We start from the raw sequence: 19,657 nt of genomic DNA on the forward strand, positions 1-19,657 counted from the left end.
ATGCACGAGACAAACCAGCACACAGAGTCCTTAGAAGTCAAGGAGCACGTGAGACCACATCAGATAACAGGCAGCTTGTTTAAAGAGCAGTGGCAATGATGACAGAGACAGAGACAGAGAATGTAATTGGTTAGAAATAATTTTACTGCCAGAATTCTCTTTTGAACTGCTTGCTATAGCTTTCCAGCAAGTTATGTACAATTGCAGCCCATGCTTAGCAAAGTTTCATTTGAAACAAACAAACAAAAATCCACCCCAAAAACCAAAAAACAAAACCAAATCAAAACCAAACCAAAAAATAAAGGGACAGCTATAATCCTATGTGTCTGCTAAGAAAATAGTACTAGCTGACAAGAGGAAAATATGACTTGGCCAGCAGTCTCAGCAGCTTTTGATCTTTTGGAAAAACTTAGACTGGATGAAAAGAGAGGGAGTGTGTGAAAGGTGTCTGATGGTGTGTTGCTGAAGGGGGGAGGGATGAGTGGGTTGTGGTAGTTGTTTTCAAATTGTATTAATAAAATGTTTGTAAAAATGACTTGCATGCTGGTGATATCCTTCCTGAGCTAAAGGAAGACAGAGGAGAAGCCAGTCCTACCTGCAGCCCATCAGCTCCCATCACATCCATTGTTGGGATAAGAGGGGTACAGGGTGGAAGTCCCAGGTGAGATGATGAAGATGAGACCCTTGGGAGCATCACAGTGGCCTGGCTTCAAAACTGGTGAGCACCACAAGCCCTGGAATTGTTTCACACCTCTGGCACGGAGTTTGATCCCACAAAGCAGGAAAATGAACACAGAATGATGTGGGATGAAGGGACCTTAAAGGTCTTTCAGTTCCAGCCTCCTTGCCATGGGCAGAGATTGAGTGGTCACGGTGCCCTGTGGCTCCTGAGAAGTAATCTCAGAAAAAATTTTCTCAAAAATCATTTGAGAAATAGTTTTGGATCAGCCAGGATCATTTTGGGGCCAGGACCGTGCTTTAATTAGGCACAGTGGTATTGTTTGAAAAACCTGGCAACACATTGGTCATGGCTGATATTAAGAGAAGCTGAAAAATCACAAGAAAGGCCCTCATACATGACTTTTTTTCATAGTTCTTTACACAATCCAGTGCCTTCAAAGAGTAGTGTGCTGTTTGTTTATTATTGTCATTAGCTTTTATTAGATTCAATGCAACTTACCTCAGAGTCCCTCCGTGTTTCAGTCTCTGGTTTGACACCATTTATTTGTACTGAGGAAAATTTCAATATGCTGTAGAAATTATTATAAAGTAAATTATTATAGAATAAATTATTAAAATTCCTTATATAATATTTTAATAAGTAATGACCAATTGTTCAAAACATATTAAATGTAGATACTTCTGCAGCTGGCTGAGGAGAGACTAAGCAATATTAGCCACTATGAAATGTTTATATTACATATCTATAGGAAAATTGTGGATTTTTAAAACACAAACTAAGCAATACCTTGATTCAGACATGGTTTTGAGGTGATAATCTGTAGCAGTTCTAGCAATTGGTTGACTCTGCATCTACTTACCACGGTAGCTAAAACAATTTCCTTCTATAAATGTAAAACTGCTGTAGAGCTGGATGATACTTGCTTGCTGTGCAATTAAACTGTTAAGGTCGACATTTCAATTACCATCATTAGCCCTGAGCCTGAGCACCCCACTGAGAGGGATGGGATCAGTTTACAGCCACGCTGTAACTGATGGGCACAGCTCCCTGTGCTGCTCTCCTGCTCGCCCAGGGTCTGCAAGGTTGCTTCCACCCCCAAACAGGCAGGAAATGATGGTTTAGTGCCCAGGACAGCCCCACTTTTTCCCACTGCAAGGCAATTTCAACAATTTCACCTGCTGAGACAGCTGCTTGCACTTGCTGCATTTGTTGAGGTGAGACCCATGTCCTCCTGTTGTCAACTTCTGCTCCACACTCCCTGTAAGCTTTCTCACCCTTCCTCTCCTATACTGTCTATTCCCAAACCTCCTTTTCTTCCACATCTTGTTGCACATGGGCCACAGCAGAGCCCTGTCCTGCTTCAGAGCCCTGTGAGGCTGCTGGCTCTGGTACAGACCTGCTGAGGGGACCGAGGCTGTGACAGACACACAGACAGGAATTTCTGTCTCAGGCAGGAATTTTTGTCTCTTTTTTGCCTTGGGCCACTGCCCCTGCCCAGTTCCACCCTGGCATTTTCATGACCATGTCCCCTGGTAGAGCAAGGCAAGGGTGACAAGGGTGACACTGAAGGAGGGGGAAGAGCAGCCAGCTGAGAAAGGGAAGGTGGCACATTCAAAGCAGACCTGGCAGTTTTGTAAAGCTGACACCAGCAGTGCCAATGCCCAGGCAGATTGCCCAATACACCTCAAAGGTTTCATCAGGAGAAGGCAAGAAACTGTTTTCAAGAATGGAAAATTTGGAGCAGCTCTGTCCTGAGTGGGGAGATAATTCAACCTCAAACACAGATTTTTGTAGGGTACCTCACATTTGTGCATCATCTCTGGAATTACTCTGTGACTCTCACCCAGGCTAAGTGCTTTAAATGCAGTTATGAAGGTGTCATGCTCACAGAGGATGGATGATGGTGGATGGACGGATGGATGGATGGATGGAGGGATGGAGGGATGGATGGATGGGTGATGGACGGATGGATGGATGGATGGATGGATGGATGGATGGATGGATGGATGGATGATGGATAGGTGGATGGATGGATGGATGGATGGATGGATGGATGGATGGATGGATGGTGGATGGATGGATGGATGGATGGATGGATGGATGGATGGATGGATTTACCCAAACCTGCAGGCAGAGCTGTGCAGAGGTCTCAGGATGCTGCAAAACCTCTTCCTTCAGGGTGCCTGACACTCTTGCTCTGTAGCTTTTCTTTTGTAGTTCCCCTTCTGCAGGGGTGGGATGAGAGCACACTGCCCAGATTTTGTGCATTTATTTCACCAGTGCTGGGTTGGGCCTTTGGGGAGATTTAACCACATTATCATTGCAGCCAGCTCCTTCTTGTGCAAGGGCAACAATCCAGGCTGTGGGTGACCCCCTGGGGTTCTGGCTGCTCTCCTCACTGCAGCTCAAAGCTAACCATGGGTGAGCAGAGGGACCATGGCATGACCATGGATATCTCCATCCTGTGCTTCCAATTCCTGCATCCTCCCAGCCTCTGATCCCAGGGAAGGGGAAATTGATTGAAGCCCAGAGTTACACAACAAGCATTGCCTTGGCAGCCTTGCTAGTGGGGAGTATCAAATTAAAAGTGACAATAACATTTTTTTAAATTTTATTTTATGAGATTTCTCATTTTAAGTCTGGCAAAGTTGATGCAGAGATAAGGTGACTTATACCATGCCACTCATCCAGCAAGTATCAGTCAAAACAGAGACTAAATAGCCTGAATCCCTTTATAAGCAGCTTTTGTCTCATTTTTTGGCCTGACTTAGCATCATCTCACATCCCAAGGACTTTTAAGTGAATACTGTCTTCAGGAATGCATGACAGTGACTGCATGACATTTCCCAGACTCCTGAAAACTTAATACAGGAATCCAGTGGTGATTCTGATGTGCTTTTATGTGCACATCAAATCAAAGCTCACCTTAGTACACAGGCACATTATATTTCAGCTTTATCCCCATCATAACTCTGCTGGCTCCAATGGAGCAGCACCAGGAACCAGGTTTGGCTGTGAAATGTTAAAGCAAGTTTCAGGAACAGCCTTTTCAGCCCATGTGCAACTGCTTTCCACAATGGCAACAAGTAAATGAATGAAATAGAAGCCAGTGAATGAAATAGAAGCACTGACAGTCTGAGTGCGATGTTGAAGAAATCAGCTTTTTCTTCACGTGTTGAAGGAAAATGAACTAGCTGTGTTTAAAAATGTGGTCAAGCATATGTGATGAGTAACACGCCAGTAGACATGTAAATTTCAACATTTTAACAGTAAAAAAAAAGTAAAAATTTTAAAATTTTAACAGTAAAAAAAAGTAAAAATTTTAAAATTCTTACAGGAAAAATACAGTAAAAATTTTAAAATTTTAACAATAAAATGTCTCAAGAAAAAAAAAAAATCGGGACATTTTCAGCATTGCTGGAAACCATGCTTTCAGACCAGAATTCACACTAAATCTAGCTAGTGGAAATTTTTTTATTTGACTTTTTAAAAAAATTTAAATCCAACTCAGGTTTATCAGAACATGGCACAAAAAATTCCTCTCCACAGCATTTTTCCCTGTGGAGAAGGTCATGGTGGCAGAAATTTCACAAGGACAACTGGCATCATCCTGTCCACAGCATTTTTCCCTGAGGTGGAGGTCATGATGGCAGAAATTTCACAAGGAAAACTGGCACCACCACATTTCCACCTTTCAATTGGTTTCAGGCCAAAATAGTAATTGATTTTTCACTTTCTGCTGGATATTGTAAATAGTCATAGTGTCTTTTTTTTTTCTGCAAGTTTTTTCATTAGTATGGCACTAATGAACCACAACAGAACTACTTCTGATCAAATTTTAATTTCCTCATCTTATCATTAAATGAAATAATTTATATTTCGCACATTCAATCAAATTTGAACTCAGATAAGTTATCTTTAATGAAATATAAAATAAATGACAAAGAAGATTGGAGGATTCCTTGAGTACTACTGTGAGTAGCAAAACCAAAGCAAATTGGTCAATGAGCATTCAATTCCTTTATTTAAATGCCTACAGAGAAAAAGGTAAACGAAAATATATTTGACAGTGAGTATGTCCAGTGGGAACATTTCCTTGTATTTTACTTTATAGTGGCTAAACATTAAGTCAAGCCTTCAATTTAAGTTGCATTTAATGTATTAAAGCAATAACAATCAAGGCACAAGGCATTTCCTGGGAATTAATGACTGACTGGGAGAGTTGATGGGCCAGTGTGAAGCTGAGGGCCATTAACCTTGGCTAGTCATTAATTTCCCTGAAAATTCCCGGTGCTGTTTGTTAATGCTTTTCATAATCTTCTTATCTGCTAAGTGTAAATATAAACATTTTTCTTCATGTCCAAGAAATTTTTTAAAATAATCCATAGAATGGAGCTACCAGCAGCTCCAGATGTCTCTTCCAACCCCAAACACTCCATGACTCTGGGAAAACAGAGAGTTTTGTCCACATAAAAGATTCCCTCAGGAAATCCTTATGAGTAAATGCTGAATTTCCAACATTTTCTAAAGGCCCTGCATGGCAGCAAGCTCAGGAAATCAGATCCTGAACTGTCTCGTGGAGTATAAAACCAAAAAGGGCAGTTATGATGCTTTATTCTGATGACATTAAGTTCCTTTGTACACGTCCTTTACCAGGTTATCTTTGTGCATTATTAGCTGTTATTAATTAAATTCATTGCAATAATCTCTCAGGGGCCTTGGGAAATGGCTTCCTTTTGTGCTGGGGGACCAGAACAGACCCCCAGACATTCCCATGGCATCCACAATCTCACTGTTCCTGCACTGCTTGGGACAATAAATAGAAGATCCACAGCAACTCTGAGGAACAGAAATTGTGATGGCATTCTTTGTCTCATTCTTTTTCTGGCTTTTATTTTTTTTCCCTTGATGGTATTGATTTAACCTTTATGAAAATTAATCTCAGGAGAGGGACAGAGCCTGAAGATTTTATTTTTAAGTCTTGCAATTTGCAAGAGCAATTGCAAGTTCTTGCTCTTCCTGTGTTGTTTTTGTTTGTTTTGGTTTGGGTTTGGTTTAGGTTTTTTTCTTTTCAGGGGTTTTTGGTTTCAGGTGCTTTGTTTGTTGGTTTTTTTTTTTTTTTTTTTTTTTTTTTGTGGGAGCTATTTTGAATTTGTTTGTTTGGGATTTTTTTTTTTTTTGTGGATTAATTTTCTTATTTGATGAAAAGGTTATTGGTCAGTGCCTCCTAACTTCACCAACCTGCTTTCAGGAGTCATTAATTCATCTTATAATTGGCAATAAAATGTTCCATCTCATACTGTAGCCTGCTTAAAAATCAGCCATTGCTAACAACAAATGAAAACTCAGCACGTGGAAGTGTTGAAAAAAGATGCTGAACAACATGTAGGGAATTTTATTCATCCTGATATTTTTGTGCACCTGTGAAGTAATTGGGGCATATGAGCCCATGATTAAATGTAGGCAGGAAAGTAACTCCAACCCTGTATTAGACCTAGGGATGAAATTACTCACATGAAGAATAAACTCTGTTTTAACAGATTTGAGATACACCCCTTCAGCATGGAAGAGCAAAGAAAAAACCCATGACTGGCAAAGGGCCACTCCTCTTAAATCTGAAGTCCAGCTTGTGTTTAGGTAGCATTCCTGTACAATTTTCCACAGCTCTGTCAATTTTCTTCATGGATGCAGCTCTCAAAGTAAGCAGGGAATTGGAGTGCAACCCTGGTTCGATCAGAAGCAAAATAGGAATTGTCATCTCCTTCTGTGCCCTGTCCTGGCTGTGAATAGCAGAAAGGGAGGGTAAAGAGGATCCTAAACCAAAGGCACTTCATTCAGCAGGCTCTGGGGAAGCTGTGATCCAAATCACAATCTGAACTTTGAGGCTGACTCTTCCTTCTTGAACTGGCTACATTAAAACTTAAATCGCAGTAAATGAGGTAGAATTGACAGAGGGGAAAAGACAATTCAGATATATACTGTGTTGCCTCAAACAGTGGCAAATTACCCAGTAGGAAACTGTAGAAAGCTGTATCAGTGCCTTTTCTTTTTCTCAAAAAAATATATATTTGACAAAACTGTTTCCACTAACTGAAACAATTGCCAGTGAGGAAACTGTATTTTATCCTTTGAAATGCAGCCCCAGCTGCAAGAGTTCTATTAGATTGTCTAGCTCAATGTTTTATATTTATTCTTATCATTTAGGTGCATCAGATACTCATATCTTGGAAGGTGTCTCTTCAATAAGTGTTTAGTACTCACACAAGTGAGTAACACTGCATTGGAGTTAACTCCATTTCACAACCCGTGAGTTCAGATTATCATCATGGAAAGATCTTGGAGTTTATTTACATCAAATTGACCCGTAATTAAGTTTGGCACTTGCATATATAAAATTTGTGATTTCTCCAGTGCTTTCTTTCCAAGATGTTCTACAATTCTTCCTTAGGCAGTCAGTCATCTGATCATCCTATTCATTGCTGTTATAAACCCCTCACTTTAGAAATGGATATATTGCATGGGTAGTTAGAGACAGAGCCCTTACAAATAAATGTTAAGAATATATTCTGAAGAGATCCAAACTACTGGAAAATGAACAGTCCACATGTTGAAATCTGACCCACAGGGTGTCAAGCTGGGTTCTGACTCTGTCAGTGTTGTTCTACTGTACTGCATTGTTTATTTTATTCTTTATTTTTTGCCTTTTCCCTATTAAAGAACTGTTATTTCCTGCTCCCATACTTTTGCCTGAGAGCCCCATAATTTAAAATTTATAGCAATTCAGAGGGGTGGGGAGGGTTTACATTCTCCATTTCAGGGAAGGCTCCTGCCTTCCTTAGCAGACTGTCCTTCCAAACCAAACGTTATGAGCTGAAATGACTGTAGAGAGCAGAAAAAGGGGCGCTGGAACTTTTCTTCCTGTGCAGCTGTGAAGTGGTTGAAGAAGTGTAATCAGGCAGAAAGTGATGTTTGCAGAGAATTGCAGTTACTCTCCTAGTTGAGGTGTTGGGGCTGGATTGGACTCCATGATCTTGAAGGTCTCTCCCAACCCAGTGATTCTCTGTAATTCTGTGTGACTCATTAGCGTGGCAGCTATCTGGTTAACCAATTAAGAAATTATATTGATTTACACAGCAGTTCTTAGAAATGCATGTCAGTTTTATTGCAAATGCTTTTAATAACCGGTGGTGTCTCTAAATAGGTTTGGTCCAGGGAAATGGTTGCATTAGAAAACAGATTAATGAACGGCTTCAATGGTTGATGTAGACAAAAAGGAATATATTTCCCAGGGAGTTATGTGGTCATTGACATCTAATTTGTAGGCCCATATTAGCTACAATCTGTTTAAAAGCAGATAAAAACTTGTAATGATTTCCCAGTCTGTTGGAACAGAGCTCTTCTTTTTAGATGAAAAATACTGCATTTTTTCAACCTGTGTTGAATCTAAATATAAACTGTGTTGCTTTTTGGCTTCTCCTTGAAGAGGGTTTCAGCAAACTAATGTATTCTTTAGGGGAGAAAAAAGTGAATTGAGATCTACTGAAATCCACTTGGAGAAGAACATGGCAAGGGTTTGGGCAGACCAATCCTAAGAAATAAGACTGATTCTACTCTATATGTGTTTAGCTAACAAGCAGCACTGATCATGAACCTGCTACAGAGATGGCAAGGGAAATACTTTAAAGCTCAGTAGATGAAGTGGGAGGGTTTCATTAAATGATTGTGTTTCCATGTAATTGACACTCAAGCCTTACTTTGCTCAAGCTGGATGGTTGCTGGCATTATCATATTCATTGAGTAGAGACCAGAAATAGTTGGTAACGAATAAATTGATGTGAAGGGAAATCTCATTTTCTTGTCCTGATGGTTGGATAGTTTTTAACTCCAAAACAAGGAGCTTGGAATTATTGTAACACCATCAAATTGAAGCAGCCTATTGCCTTAAAATGCTGTCCAGGTTTTGTTAACATCTTATGACTGAACATAACTCTCAGCTATTCTTTTCCAAAGAAGGAGAAAAAGGCTCCTGATGATCCTATTATTAGAAGGATGATAATTTTACTGGGGAGGAAAGATGTAACGTGAGGAAATTGGTTGTTGTTATAGGCAACTCTTAATCATTCCCAATGATTTCAGCTAAGATTCTTCGAGGGAGAACTTGTTCTGGGGGAGCTGATCAGCTGCCTCCTGGATTTTCTGGCTTGGCTGGAGACTGAGCCTTTGTAGTTGTGTTTGCTCAGATGTAGTGTGCAGGATTATAACATTTCCTTAGCCTTGCAGAAGTCTGGCCACACATCTCCCACCACCACCATGAGCAATTCCTTCCCACTGCCAGCTCATTTCCTTTGCTCTTCTGAATCCCATGTCAGGGCATTTCATCTCCTCTCCAGCTCTGAAGTTCTCTGGTGCAAATTTCAGTGCTCACTGGCTAATGAATGTCTCCAAGCTGATGTTAAAATTAAATCAATAGTTTTAACTAGAACTGGTTTTTTACTCTATAGCTCTGCCTGTTTTTGTGTCTGATGCCCATTGGGGAATGTTGCAGAGCTTTGGCAGAATTTGAAGGTATTAAAATACCTTCACTGCTCCATGCTGATGTTCAGTGTACATAACAAACTGTGGCAAGAGGACTCCCTGAAATTAGGATAACTTTCCAGCTGCTTGCACTACATTTTGCATAGTTCCTAAGGACTGTTTAACACAGATTTCTCATTATCACACTATTCTTGCATACTAAATGTTTTATAGGGTATTTTTTTGCTGCTATTACAGGCAATGGATGGTTTTCCTATAAGACAATTGGTTCTTGATAAATGGGCTCATGAAACAGTTTTAACTCCTTCCTACCACTCAGAAACATCATGTGCCATCCTAACTCTGTCTTTGATTGTTTGCATTCATCTGTGAATATCAAAGAGCCCACACTGTTATTCTTCCTCAACCAGCTGTTGCCTTTATTATGCCAAATTCTGGTTTCCTTAGAGTAGACCGAAATCATTCTTTTGATGATAAATGGATCAAAATTGGCTTCATCACCTCACTGACTCTTAGAAGGGATTTTGCTTGTACCGAAAACAAAACATATTTTCTCCAAAGTAGTTTCTACAAACTCCCTTGACACAAAGTGAAAGATTCCTGTGCCCACTGTTCAGATTTCCCTAGACAATTGACAAGGGTGTAGTCCAGCCTGAAAAGTTTAAGATTATGACCTGCATGTTCTTAGAGCTGTAAGCACACTTGGTAGCAACTGAAACAAGAAGCTAGACCAGAAAAACACTGGAGTAGAAGAGATTTCACCTGATCTGGGCTCAGATGGGCAGGGCAGGACATGGTGTGGTAGATTAGACCTGCAGGAGGGTTCTTAGCAAGTTCTGGTGGAAGGAGAGGGAGAGATGATTTACCAGCACATAAAATAAATGGATGGTGCATTGAGATGTATCAGTAGGAGTACTGAGTCACAGCTCATCATCTGGAAAACTGGAAATTTTCAGTACTACAGCAACACATTAGTTGATGTATATATTTTGGGAACGAGGGGACAGTGATAAGTAATGCTTTCTGGAGCGTATTATAAGAGAACTGGGTTTTATCTTCTGGGTGTTTCCATCCTATAAGTTTTCCTGTCAGATTTGGGAGAACAATATTTCACTTGGCTTTCAGTTTGTCTCTGAATCATTGTTACAATGGAATTTATTCTTCCAAGCCTGAATTGCTGAAGAAAAAAAGACAGATCTGTTTGGGAGGTGGGTGGTATAGAGGAGAGGAGGTGAAAGAAAGGGTCTGTGCATGACTGATCCAATTTTCTTCATCTCACTCACTCAAGGCAAGTATGATAGTGTCTGATTAATAGTCATTATTAAGTGACCAAATGCTTATTTTCTTGGTTTGAAAATAGGATTTGAGAGAGCATTTCTCCTGTGATGGGCTGGATTTAACAGCAGTGTTGTGTAAGAGCTGAAAGGAACAATGACTTCTTTTGCAGAGGGAACAGTGTGTGCACTGGCCATGCTTCAGTGAAAAGACAAGAACTTGCTACCAGCATTTAATGCATTTGTAACAGTTATAGGAAAGACACCTGTTGACAAAACATTATGTTTATGAAGGGCTTAGTGGAAAATGTATTCTTCTGCAGTGGAGGCATGTCAGTGTGGTTTCTATTGCTGAGGTACTGTTTGAAGAGACACAGCCCCGGAAGTCATGGGCAGACCTCACTGCGGATAATTGTGGAATGTCATATGATATTCACCAGTTGATAACTCTTGGTATATTGGTAGTTGCATTAATCAAAATTTAGGTGAGGAGGTAAAACTGAAAAACTTAACAATTTTGTCTCATGTACCATAAGCTCAAAAGAAAGAGGATAAACACACAATCAAGAGATAAAATAAATTTTATTCCTTATCAGCTGTAAAAGCTTGTTCGGTATGTCTAACAAATGCCTTTTTAAGCAGAGCTATGGCACAACCATTTTCAATATTCATATTGTTTTCTAAATTATTGCACCAATGTGCCACTAGGTTGTTAGGTTTTGAAGGGAAAGACAAGGAATGTTTTCTTGGATGAGGTACATTAAAAAAACAATTTCTACATGCCTGTATCAGTTATTATCCTCAACTTTACTGTGTTAATTTATACTTTTTTTAGTATAAGCTTTGTTTGGTTTTGATATTTTTACATTAGGAACGGCTGCAGATATGATTAGATATAATTGCTGTTTATTAATCTAGTGGAATTAAACTGTACAAACTTTTCTCAGATAAATACCTGTGTATGTTGCTATCAAAATATGTGTGTTATATTTTCTACTTTTACAGAATTCTGGTTTACTACTCATTAAATATTCAGGTAGTCTGGTGTCTCACTTATGAGATGTAAGAAGAGGAACTGAAAATAACCTTAATTCTGCAGAAGACTAAATGAAGAAAAGCGATTTTATTTTTGTAGCTTACTTCTTAATATGTCTAGACTACAGGGTGGTACCACAGTTTTTAACATGACTGTATGGATTTCTGGCTTACCTTGAAAAGGTTTGATCCCAAAATATTAGGATAGAATAAAACATTTGGGAAAAGTAAAGATTGTCTTAAACAAAGCGGAACCTATTGCTGTGGGAAGAATGAACAGAGTGTTTTTTTATTACACAAATTTGAAAATGGTATCAGTTGGTGTGACGCTGCACCAATGCACCCAACTACTCCCAAGGCTCCTTTACTGGGTTGTGCTAGGGCACACTTTCAATGCAAACATCATCCATTTGAACAAAAAGATACAAATTCAACAATTTCAATACATCATATGTTTCCAAGATGCAAATACACACGACAAAAGAGAATGAGAGAAGTGCTCAAGAGGATGAGCTGTTCTTCCACCAGTGCGAGAGCTCAGACGGCACGTGCCCAACCTCGAGTTGCGCTGCAGTTTTAGTTACAACACAGACATTTCCCTAACACTTTCCTCTGTTTACCTGCTGCTTTCCCCGAATTTTTTGAGCACTGCAACTCAAATTTTTACGAGCCCACCACCTCCCTCTAGGTTATCTCTCAACGCCAGCTGCCAGAGAGAGACCCATCAACAACTGGGCTTCCAGCACGTTCCTGAGCACGTCAATTCTTTTGGAGCGGCCAAGACTCCTCGTTCATTTGGGCGGCAGAGCCGGGAAACATCCGGAGCTCCTGCTGCGAGGGGGCAGCGAGAGAGCATCCCGGGGCTGCGGGCATCCCGGGGCTGCGGGCATCCAGGGGCTGTGAGCATCCCGGGGACAGCGAGCGGGCATCCCGGGGGCAGTGAGCATCCCGGGGCTGCGGGCATCCCGGGGGCCGCGGGCATCGCAGGGGCAGCGGGCATCGCAGGGGCAGCGAGCATCCCGGGGGCTGCGGGCATCCCGAGGGCTGCGGGCTCAGGTGGGACGCGGCCCCGCTGTGGCAGCGCGGGAGCGTCACCGCCACCTCCTCCCTCCCTTCCTGCGCAGAGCCCCGAGCCGGGGGAGCCGCAGAGAGAGCCCCGCGGTGCCGGAGGCCGCTGCGGGGAGCGGGGCCTGAGCGGGGGCGGCTCCGGCGGGCCCGGGGCGCGGACAGGTGGGCGGCGGGCGGTGCGGGCGGTGCGAGCGCGGCCGCGGCGGCGGCGGGGGTGGACCGGCCGTGCGCAGGCGGCTCCGGCGCGGATGCCGAGCCCCCCGCACGACAGCGGCGGCGGCGGGAGCGGCGGCGGGAGCCGCGGCCCCGCGATAAAAAGGGAAGGGAAGGGGCCGGAGGTGCGCGCTGCGGGTCCGCCCGGGCGCCGTGCGGCAGAACGTGCCTGGAGGGGCTGGAGGCAGGCAGAGCCGGCGGGGGAACGGGAGGCTGTGCCCAGCCGTGAGCCGCCTCCTCCCTCGCTGCCTCCCGCCCGCCCTCCCGCAGGAATCCCGGGCGGCGCGGCGGCTCCGGGACGCGCGGCTCCGCGGGGCTGCACAGCGGCGGCAGTAGCACGGAGAGCAGCGAGCGGGGGAGCCGCGCTGCCAGCGGCAGCCGCCGCCTCACGCTGCGGCACCGGCCCGGCCAGCGCAGGTGGGTGCGCAGCGCCCGCTCCCGCCCGGGCACCGCCGGAGCCGAGTGCGGCCGGGGGGCTCGGGGGGCTCGGGGGGCTCGGGCTGGGGATGGTTTGGTGGCACTGGGGCGGTGCCCGGCGCACCTGAGCGGCCGCAGCCCGGCTGGGATGGTGACCGCGTCCCGGGGGAGCCGCTCCCGTCCGGGAGTGGCCGGCGCTGCTGGGAAGGCGAGAGCGCTACCTGGACGCGTGCGTCGGCGCTTGGGAATTTTATTTCTTTATTATATCATCTTCAGGTTTGCTTTTTGATTGTTGCTTTTTTTTTGTTTGGTTTTATTTTTTTTTCTTTTTCTAAGACCAACCTGTTCTTGGAAATCGCGTTTGATTTCGGTTTCTGTTCCATTCAGTGCGAGGTTTCTGGTGGCGGCTGCACCGTAGGGCAGCGCAGGGTGCGGGCGCCCGGAGCCTCCCGAGTTTGTTCCTGCCCGCTCCCGGCTCCCGAGCGTTTTCCCAGGGAGCATTCGGCTCCCAGGGATGGTGAGCAGCTCTGAGCTGCAGGAGAGGAGAAGGCATGTGCGTGCAAAAGCCAGGTTTCCCCCAGAGCTTGTACTCCGAAACTTCGCTATTCGGTGAAACCCGTGCTCTGAGCACCAGGAAGCTTCGGTTTTTCTAGGAAGGCATGAATCTTCTGGTTTTTTTTACATTTTCAGGGAAGGATTAACGTGAGGTCTCTGGGCGTACTGTGTTTAGGTCTTATTTTGTTGTAAGTTGTTATCTGTGGCATATTGCTCAAAGCGCAGTAAGCCTGGAATAAATTGAATGGTTTTCATTGTATAAAAAGTTCAAGATCACTGTTATTTCTCTAAGATATAAGAGAAGTATTTGCTTTCAAATACTAGAAATTTTTCTTTGCATACATTTCCTTGTAACCTATATAAGGTAACCAAGCTGAGCATGGATATTATGTTTCTGTAAAACTATGTTCATTTTTCAGATGGTAGAACAAATCCAATTAGGTTTTTTTGTATTTACCAAGGAACTAAGTGCAGATTTTTTTTCATTGCCACTTCAGAAGTCATTTTGCTCTGTCAAGGTTATGATGTGTCCACCAAGCAAGGAGGATAAAATAAAAATCTGCAAAGAGTCTGAGAGTTTTAAATGTCTTCTTGGTTTAAAATGAATTGGGATTGCTTGGTGGTGATTCTTCTTTCTTTTTTCTTCAAACATATTAAAGAGAAAAATGTGAATAACTTGGTTTGAATATTGAAATGCACCTTTTACAAAAGGGGACGCTTTAGAATGTTTGTCTAGAAAAACAAGTGAGCTGAAACATTGTGCTAATAGGATTTGCAGCATAAAATATTGCTAATTTCTCTTGTGTGACTACAGGTGGCAGTGTAGAAGCCAAGAACAAGAATTGGCAGAAATTGTGTTCTGTGTATGAGACTATGAAGAGCGTACTCATGACTAAGCACAGGAACCTGGAAAACCACAGGTATGTGAAGTGATTCATGCAGCTGCCTATGGTGCTCCTGGTATTTACTGTATGCTGATATTCCTGCCTCAATAAGTATTTTTGGACCAATTATCACTTAATGTGTTCACAGTAAGAGCCTAATCAAAATGTCATGGAAAAATCTATATTTGACTACTAAAAGGAGAAAAAATACTTTGAAGGAGGTATGGAAGGAGATGTGGGATTTTCCTACTTTTTATGGTTTATTGTAACTATTGAGAATTGGAACACTAAGTAGCCTCAAGTTGTTTTTATTTTTTTTTTATCCCTTTAAATAAATACATTTTGTATTGATTAACCTAGCAGCAGTTACAGGTCTGGATATCCTTGGAAACTTTAGATGCAAGAGACAAGTTTGTGTGTCTGGATGTATTATCAGTAAAGTTTTTTAATGAGCACTGAAGGACTGAAAGTGTGAGGAAAATTGCAGAATTAAGAAGATGTAATTAAAAATTACATGTAATTTCAAATAAGTGTCCAGAGGAGATCTGTATACCTTGTTAAGGGTTAAAGCTTGTGAAATTAAAAAAAAAGGCAACACTGTTTTCAATTAAGAAATAAAAGCAAAAATAAGCAGTATGTAATAAGAGCTCAAGATTAGGTCTCCTATTTCAAAGCACAGGGAAATATTAGATTATTTTAATAATTATTTGGTCATTAATTAGCAACATTAGAGTAAGGCAAAGCTTTTCTTGCATGTTTACCTTGGTGTGCACAGCCTGTAGAAATTAGTCCATGGCTCTGCATTCCTGGTGAGCCATGGAGGATGAGACAAACTCAAAGCTGGGGCTTGAGGATTTTTTAGAACTGATGAGTGGGAAGTTACCCTGGTAAGAAGCGTCAAAGTGGAATTATCACTATGATCATGGATATATTTATAGTCTTGCACTTCCTTCTCTGGTCTAGGGGAGCAGTTTGCCTAAACCTTCCAGCTGCTCCTGAGAGAACGTGGTTCTACTGCAGATTCCCATGGATGACCAAGCCACCTTGTGTCAGCCCCTGTGCAGGAGCTGGCCTTGGGCATGGTTTGGGTTATGCCCAATTGCAAAGGAAATTGCAGAGAGAATTATTTATTTTGCTGTAAAAATGGGCCAAGGCTGTGCGCCCCATAGGTACAACCAACTAGCTGTCACCAGTAAACTGTTAAATCATAGTGACTTGGCATCTTGAGATTATGGAGTCCAAGTAGAAATTATTAATTATTTCCACCTAGTGCTTAAATAGTGACCAGGAAACCATAGTTCAGGCGTGGCCTTGTGGGCACTCAAGCCCTGAAATTTGTAAGGTCTCTGTAGAAAAGCTGAGTCTCTGTTGGGGAATAGTGAGACCCTGATCTCTGGTTTTGGGTACATCATAATGCTTTCAAAATTCTGTGTGCCTTGGATAGAATACCCTGCAAAGCTTTCAAAGTTCTTCACTTACAAATGAAAAGGTGGCTAAATCTGGATCTTCAGGCTGGTGTGCAGAAGAGAGCTCTTCTAAGCATCTGGCTGTCGTGTTTGTCTTGTCAGCTGTTACTTCTGAATGAGCATCAGCACTAGCTTCCATATAAACCAATAGTTCTTTTATTATTATATGTTATTGAGCAACAGGGTTTGAATATCCATCAAAAACTCACATTAATATCCCTGATAAAGTCAGTGGAACTGTTTATGTAGTACAGGTCAGCATATGCTTATGGCTTTGTTGAACATTGTTCAGTTCGTTAGCTTCTGCTAACACATTTAGAAGAGAAAATAAAAATGTCATTTGCCATTGGCACAAAATTTTAATGGGGTCTTCCATTACATCAAGTGCTGAAAATATTTTTAAAAAAATGGTAACTAAGCAGTGTGATGCTCAAGAGTTCAATTTACAGACACTTCTCTGTGCTAATTATGAAGTATTGACATAAATGAATGAAATCACTTGTTAAAGCGCCTTTTTCAGTGTATGGCAGTTATGTGTTCACAAGATGATTCATAACATTCAGCAATTTGTGATGAATTTCCCTGCCATTACAGGAGATTACTGAGTATCTGATGTATTTGCACTACAGTGGGTTACTTTAAATTAGATTTGATGGTGGAAAGGAAACTAGAACCATTTTCTATCAGCTGAAAAATCAGGGCTGTTTTGTGAATCAGTATTGAATTTTTTCTGTACTGTATGGCACAATTTACCCCTTACAATAAAATGCAAATGTTTGAGCATCTTGCCTATAAATACAGCAGTGACAGCATGTGTGTGTGGAAGCTCTCAAGACTTCTTTTGTGTCGAAAGCTGTGTACATAAGAGCCAACAAAATGCAGCAGACTTGGGGTAATTGAAAGTAGAATTCATAGTAAGAAATCTAAATTTGGAATCTTAAACATGTGAGGTCCCACTTTGAATCAGCAAGTCTTGGTTATGTAGAATGCTCTTTGATTTGGTGAAGTGTGTGTTTGTAAGTACAGCTTCCCTCAGCAGTGCAGAAGAGGATGCATCTTAAAAACAACTAATTCTGTGCTTCTGTTTTGAGCTAAAAGTTGTGGCTGGTTGTGTTCTGTTGTCCTAGGGAAGCAGTGTTTAAGGGCTTGCACAATCAGTCCTTTCATGCTATCATAAAGTGGCTGTGATCTGTTAGATTATAAAGCATGATTGCCCAGCAGTTATGAGAAATGGCTGTTAATGATACCAGTGTTACACAAGAAAAATTAAACTTTCTTACTCTTTACTTTCATAGGATTGTCTTGAAAATGGTTTGTGGGAGCCTGAGGAATGGATTAAAGATGCTGAATGGAAGGCAGAGAAGTTATTAACATTTCACAAAATAAATAAATACTTTAAACTTTCAAAAGCACCAACCAGTCCAGTATTAAAGAAGGATTTTTAGAAAATAACTAGAATGGTTTGAGATTTTTAGAAAATCAATGTCTTCCTGAAGGATGAGGACAGCCTGAATTAAAGTCTCTGGAGGGAGAGACACAAAGTGAAAATTTCGATGGAATTCAATGAGAATAAGCCTAAAACACAAGGAGTGTGTCTGAGGCCATTTAGTCTAAACCTTTTGGCTTCTCAGGCTAGAGATTGATATCAGATCTCCAGTTAGGAAAAAAAAAAAAAAAAAAAAAAAAACATAGAAAGAAGCATTTACTTGCCCTCAACAGTATTAAAGCAGCTGTTAAACCAGAGGAATAGTTATGACACTGCAAGATGCTCATTGCAGATTAATGCAACTGAACTCTTGTGAAAGTCACAACATGCAAATTGTGAGGAAAATACTCTCAATTAGCAAAAGTGTAAAGCAAACCTCCAGGCAGGTATTCCCACCTCTGTCTCCAGGGAGGCTGCCACTGGAGCTGTAATGCAGCAGGACATCAATCCTGCGAAGGAGAAATGACCCTGAAATTATGTCCAAAAAATCTCATGCTGTAGATGAGACTTTGCTGTCAGGTGATGACCAAGAATCCTTTTGCCCTAAAAATTCCATTGTATGGTGTTGGTTCCAGGTGATGGAGAGACATCTCCTGCTGTAACCAGTGCTGGAAGGGAGCATTTGGTGACCTCCCAACCACATGCCAAAGTGGCACACAGCAACGGGAGGCTGGGCTGTCTTCTCGTGGTGGGGAAGTGCTGGTGACATAAAGGCTCCCAAAAGAGTGCTGGAAGCAGCCCATGAATTCCATGGTGAAGAATAAAGAGCTGAGAAGCATCAGTCTGCAGTGTGATCCCAATATTCTGCATGAGGAAAGGCACACAGGTCAAGGTGACACTGGCTGTGGCTGAAGAGTGTGGGGCAGAAGTTGATGAAGGGCATCTAGAGAATAGTCAAGATGCTGGAAAATTAGGCTCTGTTTAGACAGGAGCACAGAAGGACAGGCAGGCAGAACAAAATGGAAGGGTTTCTATGCAAATATTGGAAGAGTGGAATGTAAAATGGAGGGATTGATGGTTTAGTTCTGCAGTGAGTTATTGGCAGTCCACATCTACCACAGAGAAGGTATCAAGCAGGACACTGATTAGGGTTCCTGTGGACAGCCTGGTGAGAGGATCTGTCAAGAGAATAAAATGCTTGCAGCCATTCTGGAGAGACTCAGAAAAAAAATGCCTATTTCCTAAAAACTGCTTCTCTGACTCTTTAAAAAACTTTTGAGGAATATTTAGCATGGCTGAGGGAGATGTAAGGAACAGAAAGATACTTTGCAAAAACTCATTCAAAAATTTTAAAAAAGTGAAATTCATGCAAAATAAACACAAAATATAGAGTAAAACAAGTCAAAGCCTGATATGTGATTTGTAAAAGGCAGAGGAACTTGTCATAAGTTCTTTCAAAACAATCAGAAATGGGATGGCCAATGGTCCAACAGATAACTAAACTCTAAAAAGCTCAAGGCATATTGCACCTGTAGCTAAAGGCATGTGAGATAACAATGTTCACAGCAGCAGTGAAGCTGAGGGTGCCAAAGGTGATGCCAGTTTTTAAAAAAGGCTTCCAGAAAGCCTGTGGGAAAGAACAGGACAAGTTTGACTGGCATTCATAGCAGCCAGTTTTCTGGTAAATACCATGGAGGAGAAAACTGAAGTGTTCATGGACAGTTCGGTGTACCAGGAAAGAGTCAGAACAGTCTCTCAGGTCTGGTGGAGTTCTTTGAAGGCACTGCTCACTGAGGCTGTAAGTGTGATTTAGCTGATGCACAACACAGGGGTTTCAGGGAGTCTTGTGAGAGCTACTCACCAAAGGTGCTGAGCAAAATGAAACTGCTCTGACATAAGAGGAATTTTTTTTTTTTTTTTTTTTTTGTCCTGGACTGCTGGCCAAAAGATGAATAAATGTCCTGTTCAACAGAAGGGATGGATTGAGTTACTCATGGATCCGTGCTAAGTTTAACACCAGCATGCTTTGGTGATCTGGAAGGGAGAGTGCAGAATGATTCTAAGTTAATGAGAGCAGCATAAATGAAAGTCAATTATGAAGA

The 19,657-nt window shown here is 42.0% G+C and overlaps 1 long non-coding RNA gene across 1 annotated transcript in view; it reads left to right on the plus strand.

Moving 5' to 3' along the window:
• The window catches only part of LOC141728123 (uncharacterized), a 112,559-nt gene that overhangs the window by 5,158 nt on the left and 87,744 nt on the right, over positions 1-19,657 (plus strand). The window contains exon 3 of the long non-coding RNA XR_012578836.1: positions 14,594-14,699. This is a non-coding gene — a long non-coding RNA (uncharacterized LOC141728123). The remainder of the gene's footprint in view (positions 1-14,593; positions 14,700-19,657) is intronic.

The sequence above is a fragment of the Zonotrichia albicollis genome, chromosome 2 (assembly GCF_047830755.1).
Source record: "Zonotrichia albicollis isolate bZonAlb1 chromosome 2, bZonAlb1.hap1, whole genome shotgun sequence".
Lineage (NCBI taxonomy): Eukaryota > Metazoa > Chordata > Aves > Passeriformes > Passerellidae > Zonotrichia > Zonotrichia albicollis.